The 13,346-nt window shown below is 38.9% G+C and overlaps 1 protein-coding gene across 2 annotated transcripts in view; it reads right to left on the bottom strand.

The window, feature by feature from the left end:
* Positions 1-13,346, bottom strand: part of ENTPD1 (ectonucleoside triphosphate diphosphohydrolase 1) — a 131,035-nt gene that overhangs the window by 73,261 nt on the left and 44,428 nt on the right. The window lies entirely within an intron of this gene.

Below are 13,346 nucleotides of genomic sequence, written 5' to 3'. Positions count from 1 at the left end.
CTCTATTTGAAGCCAACAGAACTGAAACCAATTAACAAACAAATTTGTTTTCTGTTCACATGTGTCTCTGGGGTGGGTGACCTTTCAGAAATCATGGATAAAGTCTCCATTTAAGGCTCCAACACAGTAATGACCCCACTACACAAATCATTGTGGCTTAAGGGGCTTCCAAATTAAAGGAGGTCTTGCAAATGGTAATGTCACAATGGCAATAGTGATAGAAAACTTTACATTTCAATTATCTCAACAACAGTTTGCAAACACATTTATGTTCCCTCTCTTTTTGATCCTCAGAGAAACTCCCTAGGACACACACACACACACACACACACACACACACACACACACACCACAGAGTTCCATTTTACAAGTATGCAAAAGCTGAGGCTGAAGAGCAAGGACACTTGCCCCACCTATATGCTACTGGGTGTACAACTCAACCAAGTCTTCTACTTCCAGTCCCATGTCTTTTTATCCTGAATATTCTTTATGCCTCCACCTACTATCATCCAAGAATCCTGAAACCAGTAGAATTTGTGATACAGAGGACCAGGAGTTAAACAGGCAGACTTAAGAGTTCTTAGAGAAGCAATTCATAAACAGATAAAATAATGGAAAGACTGTGGGGGGGGGGGGTGGGAAGAAAAAACAAAGCTGAGATGAACTAATGCAGGATGCAGTCACTAACACAACAGGGAAAATTCTCTCTCCCTCCTTCATATCCTCTCTGCTCATGACTGTCCTAAGACCTCGGACTTCCCCCAAATGGCCCTATAATAACCCTTTCCTCCAATATTGGAAAGTCTCTTAAAATATTTGGCTAACCTTGATTGACCAAACGCAGGTTTCCAATTTTTCTTAGAACTACCATATTAGTACCAGTCATATTCATGTCACTATTTCTTTTGACACATGTTCTTTATACAACATGGTCTCTGAATCCTTTCCCATTCTGGACATACCCACCCACCCACTTTGTCAACATCTCACTTCCAATGTGATGCAGAAAGGGAATGTACCACCCATAGTGATTTCCAGTTCTTTACTCAATGAATCAATTAAAAGTAAACAAATTTGCACTGAATCATGAGGGAACTTTTTGAGTGGTGGAAATACTCTATATATAGCTTGATGGGTCAAAAAGTGTTGTTGTAGGGATAAATGAGATAGTGAAAGTCAAGCACTTAGCATAGGTCTTGGCACAATGTAAGTCCTTTTATGAACCACTCCCTGCAAATCAATGCCTTCATTGCACTCTCTCTGAAGTATTATCTTCAGTTCAGAGCAATGTATTTTTTTAAGTTTACTTATTTATTTTGAGAGAGACAGAAACAGCATGAGCAGGGGAAGAGCAGAGAGAGAGAGGGAGAGAGAATCCCAAGCAGGTCCACATTGTCAGTGCAGAGTCCGATGCAGAGCTCAAACTCACAAACCACGAAATGATGACCTGAGCTGAAATCAAAATTCAGACACTTAACCAGCTGAGTCACCCAGGCACCCCCCGAGCAGTGTATTTTGAGACAGACAATAAATTGGAGGGCAGAAGTTTCAAAGGAGAGACAGAAGCTCCTACTCACAAAAGTTCCATTAGCAATTTGTCCCTCTCTGTTCGTGCCTGTCCAGCTTTGCCCTACTCTGGTAAAGACACAATAGGTTTATCTCCTGAGGATCAACTCCACCTAATTCCTACAGTATATTGGGAATTTCTTCACCATAATGGGAGAGCATCTGAAAACCCACGTTGCTTCCATGCCTTGGGTCAAGTGTCCTGCAAAAAATTTAACCACCCCTTTGGGAGAATCTGGGCAAACCTCCTTAGGTAAATTCATCATAGAGTACATTAGAGTCTGGCCACCCAGTTCCTGGTCCTTGCTTCATTTCCACCTTAGGATTAGAGTCAGACCACAGATGTTGACCAAATTGGTAGGGGAGTGACTTTGTATGCTGGTTTCAGTCCACTACTTTCATGTAGGATCTGAATTCAGTTTCCAGTGACCTCAGACAGACAATTCTGCCCAATGACTTGGCAACAGACCAAGGATGTACTTCCCAGATGCCCCTGCAGCTGGACCCCCACCTTGGATCAAAGCCCTTGAATACACCCATGGTCTGGATCAAACATGACTTTGTCTCCCTTGGACATAATGACCTGAGCTACCTACAGCAACTTCCTTTTACTCTCCCAATCTACAAAGAGCTTCAGGTACATGTCATATCTATGGATGTTCCATTTAGAACACTGACAATGAGATGAAAACATTACAAAGAGCAAACATATGAGCTCATAAAGCAAAGCAACCTATTGAAGATTTATACAGGGACAAATTTATTGAAGATGTATGGGGCAAATAGGCCTCAAAACTTTAATAGACCTAAAAACTTTACTAGTCACTGATATCTTATAATTTCATTCATCCATTCATTATGTACTCATTTATATATTCACGCTTGCACTGATTTGAATAACATTTGATTGTCTGGAATGTGCTTGGTACTGGATATATAAAGTATGAATAAGACTTTATAAGATATATAAGATATACATAAGTATGTATAAGATATATATAAGTATTAATAAGGTATATAAAGTATGAATAATCCCTGCTCTTAAAGAACTGTAAGAATTAACGTTCAGAATGTCAATGTCATCGCCTTGATCTGTCAAATAAACGTTTTTATCCTTGGTATGCTCTGTTAAAAGAAACAGATGTAATACACCTCAGTAGGTTATATAAGATAATTCCATTCAATAATATTAGCTATAATTAGCACAAAATGTAATGTGTGAGCTTCAATTCTCTAGGTAATAGCATTATCAGCCTTGAGCATGGCGTTTCTAGGACTGTATCACACCTTTGGCCTTCCTAGCTATATGGTATTGGCCTCACTTCCTCAGTTTTAAAACAGGAATAACAGTATTTCTCATGTCATAAGATTTTTGTAAAGGTCAAATGAGGTAATGGGTTCAACGTGCTTAACATGGTACCTGGAAAACTCCTGTTTACATTGTATCTTCCTTTTCAAATTTGCATATGATAGTTTTTATTTATGTAGTTTACATTAACAAGATCTTTCCATTTTTTAATATCACCTTAGAACCTCCATTTGGGGTTAATATCTAAGGTCAAGAGCAATTGGCCTTATAAAGGAAATCCTAAGTAGTAAAAGCAATAACCAAGAAGGACAACATACTCATAGCCCTAATCAAAAGGAAGTAAGTAAAAGTAAGCAGCTCAGAGTCTCAGAAATTAAAATTTGTGAGATGCTTATCAAAACTATAACCTACTAGGAAAAGATGTTAGAACATATGACACTCTTTTAAGTTAAAACTAAACCAACTGCAGGACACATGAATAAAGTGACAGGACCCCAGTCAAGGCTCAGGCTTTCAAAGCACATCTGGACTCTGTATTAAGTTTCAGACAACATACTTAAAGTGAGACCTTAACAGCCTAGAACTGATCTGAAGCTTCCCAAAAAACAAAAGTGTTAGCCAACTGGAACTTGACAAAACAGTGAAATACAGTAGGAAAGCTGAGGCCTCTTCAGCTGGGGAATGGCAGACACGGAGGAGTCATGACAATATCCTTTCAAATATCTGAGGGACTATCCCACGGAAAGGGATTTAGATCTGGTCCACCTCTATGGCTCAGAGGGAAGTACCAGTGCAAATGGCAGAAGGAAGATGCAGGAAACGAGAAACATTCAGTTAAATTTTAAAAAGAGCAAATCTTTGTAACAGATCTATCTCATATAGTAAGAGAACTCTATCTGGCATTTAGGAAAAGTAAAGTATAGGAGGGCAAGCAGAGACTCTACGACTCAACAGAGAATTCAGTTTGATCAAGACACTGGACTGTGGATTTGGCTGGTTTCTGATAACTTTTTCAGACATCCCTGGTAAGAAAAATAAAGCAGTGATATACTTTCTAAGACATATTAACCATAAAATGAGGATAATAATAACATTGACCTGACAGAATTGTGTAAAGATAATAATAATATGTGGGAAAAGACTTCAATGGGAAAGACTAAAATGAAAACAAATAAGCCCAGAGGAAACAGAGGGGAAAATTTCAATTATTATCCTCACAGAGATGAGAAAAAAATGGCATCTGTGAGACCAAAAGAGTACAATTTTGTTTAAATAAACAATTAGAAAATAAAAACAAGTTTTTAGAATTTTAAACTACAATAACTGAAAAATGAACTTGACAAATGTCTTTGAAATTTTAAGGATAAAGTTGAGAAAATATCCTAGAAGGTAGAGCTGACTGCCAAAGAGGATGGGGAGAAAACACAAGAAATTAAAATTATTAATACAAGAGAGACAGCACCTGACTAATACACCTTCCAGAAAGAAAGATCAGAGAAAACCACAGAAAGAAAATTATCAAAGAAACCATATGAGAAAATTTCCCAGAACTAAAGGACCTGAGTTGCCAGATGGGAGGGGCTGAATGCCCAACACAATAGGTGAAAATAAACACACCCCAAAGTACATCACTATACATGTTTAGTACATAAGGGATAAAGAAAAAATTCTAAATGCTTCCTAGAAAACAGAGGGTGGGGTGGGAAGAACAAGTGGCATAAAAATAATTGGGAATAAGAATAGCATCAGACTTCAAAAATCCAAAAGACACAAAGGCCTCATTTTTAATCCAATGCACCTTTTCTCAGGAAGTACCAAAGGATGTGCTCCACCCAAATGAGGTAGTGTACCTAGGAAAAGGAAAAGATGTAGTACAAACGGAGAATCAAAATCAACAGTAGAAAGGTCAGGGGAAGAAGTCCAGGAAGACAACCATGCAGCAGTCTAGAAGAGTAATGAGCTTAGATGGGGATAGGACAACAGGTTCAGAGAGGAGGTTTTAAAAAAGAACAGACAAGAAAAGAAGGACAAAAAAGAAAAATTACTGACTACGTAGGAAAGTGTATCAAAGGGTTTGCAAAAAAGGATTACTAATAGAGAGACACTGAGAACTAAGCATATAAAGAAGTGAGAGGCCTTATTAATGTCAGTAAAAATAAAAAGTCCTATAGGAAAGAACATCTGAGGCACAAACAATAATTAATCATGCTAAAGGAAACATTGCATATGGATTTAACCAAAACTTGTGACATCACGATGGTGTGGAGAAGGCAACCCTGCAGGAATGTAAGAAAGCAAACCACTCATGGGGCACCTGGGCGGCTGACTTTGGCTCAGGTCATGATCTCACAGTTTGTGGGTTCAAGCCCCACATTGGGCTCTGTGCTGACAGCTCAGAGCCTGGAGCCTGCTTCAGATTCTGTGTCTCCCTCTCTCTCTGGTCCTCCCCAACTCATACTCTGTCTCTCTGTCTCTCTCTCAAAAATAAACATTAAAAAAAAAAAAAGGCACTCAGCTACCAAAATAAGCAACAGAAAGCACAAATACCAGAAGAGATTCTGAATCTCTTTTCTCAAATCCTTTCTCTTCCCATCCCTTTATTAACGTTGGTACTTGTTAGGTATCATTCTTCATCCTCTTATGTTTTCATTCTCTACCCTTTCCAGGGAGATTTATTCATGACCATCCTTTCCAACTCCAACTCTCATTATCTCTGGATTTTGGACAGACCTCTCTAAGCTCTAGACCCAAATTTCCAGCAATCAACATAGTATCTCTGCTTGATGTCTTATAACCATCTCGTGTTCAGCATGTGCCAGGATGAACTTGTTATCTCTCTCCTCCTCTGTCAAATCTACTCTCCTTCCCCACTTCCTAGCCTTATTTTATAAGCACTTACTGACCCAATCATTCAAATCTAAACTTGAGAATAAGTCTTGACATCTCTTTCTCCTTCTCTCCCAACAAACCACTTAGCTCTCTACTTCAGACTCTATAATTCAGAAAATTGTCTAAATCCAGCCCCTCCCATTCATTCCCCTGCCCCCACACCCTGCACCATCAATGCCTTAGTGCAGGTCCCCATCACTTCTCGCCTACTGGGCTACTGCAGAAACCCAATACGAGTCTCCCTCCATCGCTCACCAATCTTGGTTCATTCACTAGACTGCTGCCAGAATGATTTCACAAAGCCAAGTCTCATGACCACCAAGCATGATGGTAACATAAGTGAAAATACTTTGCCACACTCCCACATTTTTGTGAAAATCTACAACTATGCCTTAAAAGAAATGGGATTTTTTTTCCCAAATGAAAAGCCGCTGTATTCGAATTAAGACATGACACTAATGGTCAGCATCATCTCTTCTGAGACATGGCAGCATAACCAGGCACAAGTAAGTAGAGGCCTTAGTTGGCCCTCCTAAACACCCATTAACTTAGAAAGAACAAACGCACATTACGGGAGAAGAGCAGCAGAGTGTGATGGGAGAGGCAAGGGTAACTCTTTGAGAAGCCCCGGGTTGGTTGTTTTGTCTCGCTTTGTTTTGTTTGTTTGAGTTTGTTTTTGCCTCTGTGAATTGGCAGCCATGTGTCTACCATGAGTATAAAGAGATCTTAGAATTGATCTCCAAAAAAAAAAAAGGCATTACTCAGGCAAGGCACTAAGCAGTGGAACAGCTGCTCACTCTTCAGTTCAACATAAATTTGCTGTCAGTAGGGAAGGGACAAGAGAAGAAAACAGGTCCTAAGAAGGGTCCTTCCTGGATGTCTTTATGCCTCTGGACAATAACATTGAGAGAATTCTGACAACTATAGACTGTCCTCTCAAACATGACTAAATAGTGACAGGACATTTGCCTTCCTTCCTGGATCTGAGTTAGCTTTTTTTGGCTAGAGGATTGAAATATCTTCCCACATGTAGAAGGGGATCTAGCACTTAGTGACTGCATTCTTCCAGGATCCAAAGGGAATTTGAGGGGGCCAAGGGGAGACTATGCATTCCAATCATCTCTAACACTGGGCTAGGATGAATCTCCCCCAACACTTCCTTCAATTCTTTTTAGAACAAGGTGAAAAATACACACATTCATTTGCACACACATACAAAAGGAATCTTTTTTTTTTTTTTTAGGGTAAGGCCTTAGACTAAATAAATTTTACAGTAAAGTAGAAAGAACGATGAAGGAAAAGCTTGCCTCTAAAATAGATATGATGCAAGAATGAGAGAGAAATCTTTCCTTGTTTATTTTTTAGTTAGATACAAGAGGATGTTGCTATGAGAAGAGAACAGACTAAGATAAAAGTTTTCATGGTAACCAAAAACACTGCAGCTGTATGAAAAGTTTATATTGGAGATAATTAAGGAAAATTGCATCAGTGATGTAGAGCATATTGTAGGAAAACACTCTCAGAATACAAAGAAAAAACAATGAAGGAAAGGAAAGAGAAAGAAAGAGAGAGAGAAAAGTAGATGGTGTTCAGAGATTAGAGATCCAAATAATAGGTCCTGGAGGGAAAAAATGAACAAAGCAGGAACACTGATAGGAGTTATGCCAAGAGAAATCTTTCTTGCTCCTAAAGAAGTCCTGAATTTGGCAATCAAGGGGGTTTACCATATTCTAGGCAAAATCTGTGAAAGGAAGTCTGTACTCAGTTGTCTTGCTGTAAGAAGTATAAATGTCAGGACTAGAGAACAGAAGAACGTTAGGGCTGGAAAACAGCTGTCTTCAAACTTCTCAGCACCAGACACCTCAAGACAGTAGAAGAATATTTCCAAGTACAGGAGGGGATAAGATGTCTATATTTAGACAAATTGTCACCCTCTTACCACACTGATGCCCTTTCTAAAAAATTACTTTGGTATGCTGACTAGAGCATTATGAAGAGAAACAAAATTAAGAACTCAAGGATGGGATTGAACGCATAATGAGAAAAGAACTATATTGAAACCAATTAAATCCATGGAGGGATGAGTATAATTATTAATATCCAAATAAAAAAGGAAAAACCTATTAAATAAATGCCTAATATAGTTTTAGATACTGGAATTTATAATATTATGAAATTAAATAATTAAAATAAGAAAGGAAGACCAAGGGAAGCAAAAGCTCTTAAATTCTTACCTTTCATAACACAGCCACAATTACTCTTGTTTTTACTTTGATATTAAGATAAACTTAAGCTCAGGAATGTTTTTATTTTCATTTAATATATCCACAGACAAAAAAAATAAGATATCTGTTATCCACAGCTTTCTAGAAATATAAAAATAAATAAGCAAAAGTGCAGAGTCCATATAGCAAAAAGCATAATATGAGAAAACATTCAACACCAGGGAGAATAAAACAAGAATGGTACGTAAAATAAATGTGAATATAAATTCCTCCATGAAAACTCCAGAGACTCAACTTGGATTTAAAAAGCCAATGGTTCATGGGGCGCCTGGGTGGCTCAATCAGTTAAACGTCCAACTTTGGCTCAGATCATGATCTCACAGTTTGTGAGTTCGAGCCCTGCATCAGGCTCTGTGCACAGCTTGGAGCCTGCTTTGGATCCTGTGCCTCATTCTCTCTCTGTCCCTCCCCCACTTGTGCTCTCTCTCTCTCTCTGCCTCTCAAAAATAAATACATGTAAAAAAGTTTTTTTTTTTAAAAGCCAATGGTTCATAAAGGATACATGGAGAATAAAATGAAAATTCCAGCTGGCTTCTTTGCAGAAATTGACAAGCTGATCCTAAAATTCATATGGAAATTCAAGGGACCCCAAATAGTAAAAACAATCTTGAAAAAAAGAACTGACTCTGATTTCAAAACTTACTACAAAGTTATAGTAATCAAGACAGGGTGGAACTGACACAGAGATAGACATACAGATCAACAGAATAGAGCTGAGAGTCCTCACATTTACAGTCAATTGCTTTTCAACAAGGCTCCAAGAAAATTCACTGGGGAAGAGAATAATCTTTCCAGTAAATAGTGCTGGGACGACTGGATATTCACATGAAGTTGGGCCTCCACCTCATACCACATCCAAAAATTATTCAAAATGGATCAAAGACCTAAACGTGAGAGCTAAAACCAGAAAATCGTTCAAACAAAACATAAGTGCAAATGTTCATGACTATGGATTAGACAAAGGTTCCTACTCCAAAGAAGATCTACAAATACCCATTAAACACACAAACAGATGCTCAGAATCATTAGCCATCAAGGAAATGCAAATCAAAGCCACGAGACACCACTTCACGCTCAATATGATGGCTATAATCAAAGATCAATAAAAAAAATAAAAAGGGCTAGGTAAGGATGGAGAGAGACTGCAACCATCACACACTGCTGGTGGGAATGTAAAATGATGCAGCTACTTTGGAAAACAGTCTGCAGTTCCTCAAATGGTTAAGCATAGACATATGACCCACTTCTTGGTATATATCCAAGAGAAATTAAGAACATAGATCCACACAAAAACTAGTCCATGAATGCTCAGAGCAGCATTATTCATAATGATAAAAGGTAGACACACCTCAAATATCCACTAAGTGATGAATGGATAAAATGTGGTTTATCCATACAGTGGAATATATGATAGGAAATGTTCAGAAGAGGCAAAACTTTAGCAGAAAGGACGCTGGGGAAGAAACGGTATGTGGAGATGGAATGGAAGCGACTAATGGGTACAGAGTTTCTGGGGTGATAAAATGTTCCAAAATTGATTGTAGCGATGACTACACAATTCTGTGAACGTAGTAAAAAACACCGAAAAGTGGATGTTAAGTGGGTGAATTATGTGGTATGTGAATTATATCTCAAAATAATAGTAAGATCAACAACTATGAGTTCAAATCTCAACTTCAACATTGACCAATGGAGAGACTTTTGCTAACTCACTTCTTCAGTCTCTCATTTGTAAGACAGGGACAGTAAACAGTACTGATCTCCAAAACTTGTTTGAGAACTGAGTTAACAGCTGTAAGGTGACTAGAACAGCAGGTGGTCCAATACACACGGAACCTGTAGGTTAACTAAAGTCACCACCACTTCCACGCATTAAAAACTTACTGTATTCGTTTCCTACAGCTGCCATAACAAATTACCACCAACTTGGTGGCTTAAAGCAAAATACACATTTACTCTCTCACAGTTTCACAGGTCCAAAGTCTGAAATCAGCTTCATTGGGCTGAAATCAGGGTGTCGGCAGAGCCGTTCTTCCTTTTCCATCTTCTAAACTCCATTCCATGCATTCCTTGGCTAGTGGCCCTCTCCCCCACATTCAAAGCCAGAGGCACAGCATCTTGCCTCAGTGGTTACATTGCCTTCTGTGACAAATCCCCCACTCCCTCCCTCTTACAAGGATATTGGTTGCATTTAGGGCCCGCCTGGCTAATCCAGGATACTCTCCCCAGTTAAAGATCCTTAATTTAATCACATCTCTGAAGACTCTTTTTCAATAGGACATGCATGAATTCTAAAGATTAGGAGCTATAATCTTTGCAGCTTACCTCGGTTACTATATTGACCAAAAAAGAAGAAAAAGAAAGTAAATCTATGGGGAAAAGCTCTATTTCTATGAAAAAAATCTATTTCTCAACTCACCAAAAGAAAGCAATAAAAAGAAAACACAGGGGCTCCTGGGTGACCCAGTCAGTGAAGCATCTGACTCGATTTTGGCTCAGGTCATGATCTCATGGTTCGTGGGATCGAGCCCCACAATGACAGCAGGCCCCACAATTGTGACAGGCTCCACAATGACAGCATGACAGCAGGATTCTCTCTCTCCCTCTCTCTCTCTCTCTCTCTCTCTCTCTCTCTCTCTCTGCCCCTCCCGTGCACTCTCTCTGTCTCTCCAAATAAATAAATTAAAAAATATATATTTAAAAGAAGACATTAAGCGGGGCGCCTGGGTGGCGCAGTCGGTTAAGCGTCCGACTTCAGCCAGGTCACGATCTCGCGGTCCGTGAGTTCGAGCCCCGCGTTGGGCTCTGGGCTGATGGCTCAGAGCCTGGAGCCTGTTTCCGATTCTGTGTCTCCCTCTCTCTCTGCCCCTCCCCCGTTCATGCTCTGTCTCGCTCTGTCCCAAAAATAAATAAAAAACGTTGAAAATATGAGTACTGCACTATTAATTTCTGTTAACTAACCCTGTTCACTGGAAACAAGGGTTGTTCAGGTCCTATCTACCCTGTCTTTTGAGCACAAAGCCTAAAAAATTATTTTACTGATGACGCATCACTTCAGGTGTCTTTTTGTGCATGTGTCTGAGTCTTTATCCACTTAAGCCATACTGTTTCAGTTTTATGGTTCAGTGATTCTGACCCCACCTCTTAAATCCTGCCAAACAGTCCCACATCCTGGCTCTGGCCTCCTGGAACCTGCCATGGTTACATGAAACAGAGAGGCCGGGTAATTCTCACTCACAGCCACTGCATACTTCCTAGCCATACGAGGCTCAGCTGCTTCAGGTGTCACCTGAGAACTTCCTCTCACCTTCTTGTCCAAATACCCACCCTTATGTCTTAAAAACAGAATATATCTCCTTTATAAGCATTCACAAAAAATTCACTACATGCTTTAGTACAAAGAAACCTCAGAAATTATAAAGCCATATTCTCTATCCATTGTGAAATAAAATGAAATTTTAATTAAAATTAATAGTTTAAACAAAAATAACAATCACTTGGAACTTAATATATATTATTCTGGGTTAAAGAGACCATAAAAATGCAGTATCAAACTATTTTGAAAACCACAGCACCACTGATAAATGTGTATTGGATCTATTTACAGCTATAAGTCTTTGTACAAAAAAAACACTAAGGGAAGACTCAGAAAAACTGTTGTGAATATGGCAGAAAAACTTGAATATCTTTATTTGATGAAGAGCTCACATAAATTAAATTGAAAACATAAAATCCAAATAAGTAATAAAAGGGCAAAGGATATAAACAGTATACAAAAGAAGGACATTATGTTAAAAAACACTGAATTTACTGGTAATTAAAGAAATACTAATTCGGGGTGCCTGAGTGGCTCAGTAGGTTGAGCGTGCTACTCTTGATTTTGGCTCAGGTCACAATCTGACAGTTTCATGAGTTTGAGCCCGATGTTGGGCTCTGCATTGCCAGTGCAGAGCTTGCTTGGGACTCTCTCTCTCTGCCCCTCCCCTGCTCATGCTCTCTCTGTCTCTCTCAAAATTAATAACAAAATTTAAAAAACACAAATTAAAACAACATAAAAGTAGATAAGATTATTTTTTGAAAAAACACCAAAGCTGTCAGGGATGCAACAAAACAGGAGCTGCTTGTGGAAGCATGAAATGTCCACCCTTACAGAAAGCAACTTGGCAACAGTAATCAAGAACTTTAAAAACTATTTACAAGTTTTAATCTGGTATTTCTACTTCTGGGACTCTATCTATCCTAGCATGCATCCCTACGTATGGAAAAACTTTATGCATAAAGACGTTTATTGGAAATGGTAACAACCTAAATGTTCAATAACAGGAAAATTATTAAATTATAGGACCATAAAAATTATGATAACAGAGCGAGGCTAAGATAGAAATGTTCGTGCTTCACTGCTATGCTAAAATCCAGGCTTTAAAACTGTATGTACAGCCTAACAATCATAATGCCATCTCATAATTTTTCAAGATCCTAGCCAAGAAAATGCAAAAAGAGAAACAACACAGGCATAGTAAAAGGAACTGCAAGGAAATACACCAAGATATTGTCGGGAATGATTGTTTTTCTTTTCTCCCCTAATCTATATTTTCATGTTTTCTTTAACGGGCATGTGCCATATTACTTACACTCTCACGGTCATAAAGAATTGTCCACATCCCTTCTATGAATCAAAAGGAAACACTTCTTTATGAAGGACATGTACTGCCATTGTTCCTGGGTCTCTAAAGTCATGTTGATATTCTAGCACAAACACAACAGGATGGAAGCATGTTACACAAACTCTCCTCTGCCTTCTTCTCCAACAGCTTCTTTTTTCCTCATAATTCCGTCAATTTTCCAAATTAAAGAAATTCCACTGGTCCTCTCTGCACCCACTTCCCCCCTTTGCACCTAGAATCATTCCCACCTCACTTCTGCAGAGTGGGTACAATGCCCCAGGCACACTATTCCCAGTCTCAGAGCCCTGAGTCCCTGCTACCCCTACTCCATGGTACTCCAAACATCCAGGAAAGGGTTCTAGAGACAATACTTCTCCAGTACTTCTCAGGTTGGAGACAGGGAATAAAAGCAGGGAGACTTGGAGCCATGGAGAAAAAGTGGGCAATATTTAGAAACTCTTCACAGGGCCTTTTTAGTAATAATAGTTTGTGTGCGATAAATTCAGACTTCTTTCTTGTATGGCAAATTAGAGGTTAGCTTCCTGTTCTAGGCCATGTATTGAATAAACGAATAAACCCTTCATTTATTGAAGACATAAATGGCCCCTGGCTGAATGAATGAACGAACGAATG

The sequence above is a fragment of the Felis catus genome, chromosome D2 (genome assembly GCF_018350175.1).
Source record: "Felis catus isolate Fca126 chromosome D2, F.catus_Fca126_mat1.0, whole genome shotgun sequence".
In the NCBI taxonomy this organism is placed as follows: Eukaryota; Metazoa; Chordata; class Mammalia; order Carnivora; family Felidae; genus Felis; species Felis catus.
The sequence above is the reverse complement of the archived record's forward strand: the minus strand, read 5'-3'. Positions and strand labels throughout refer to the sequence as shown.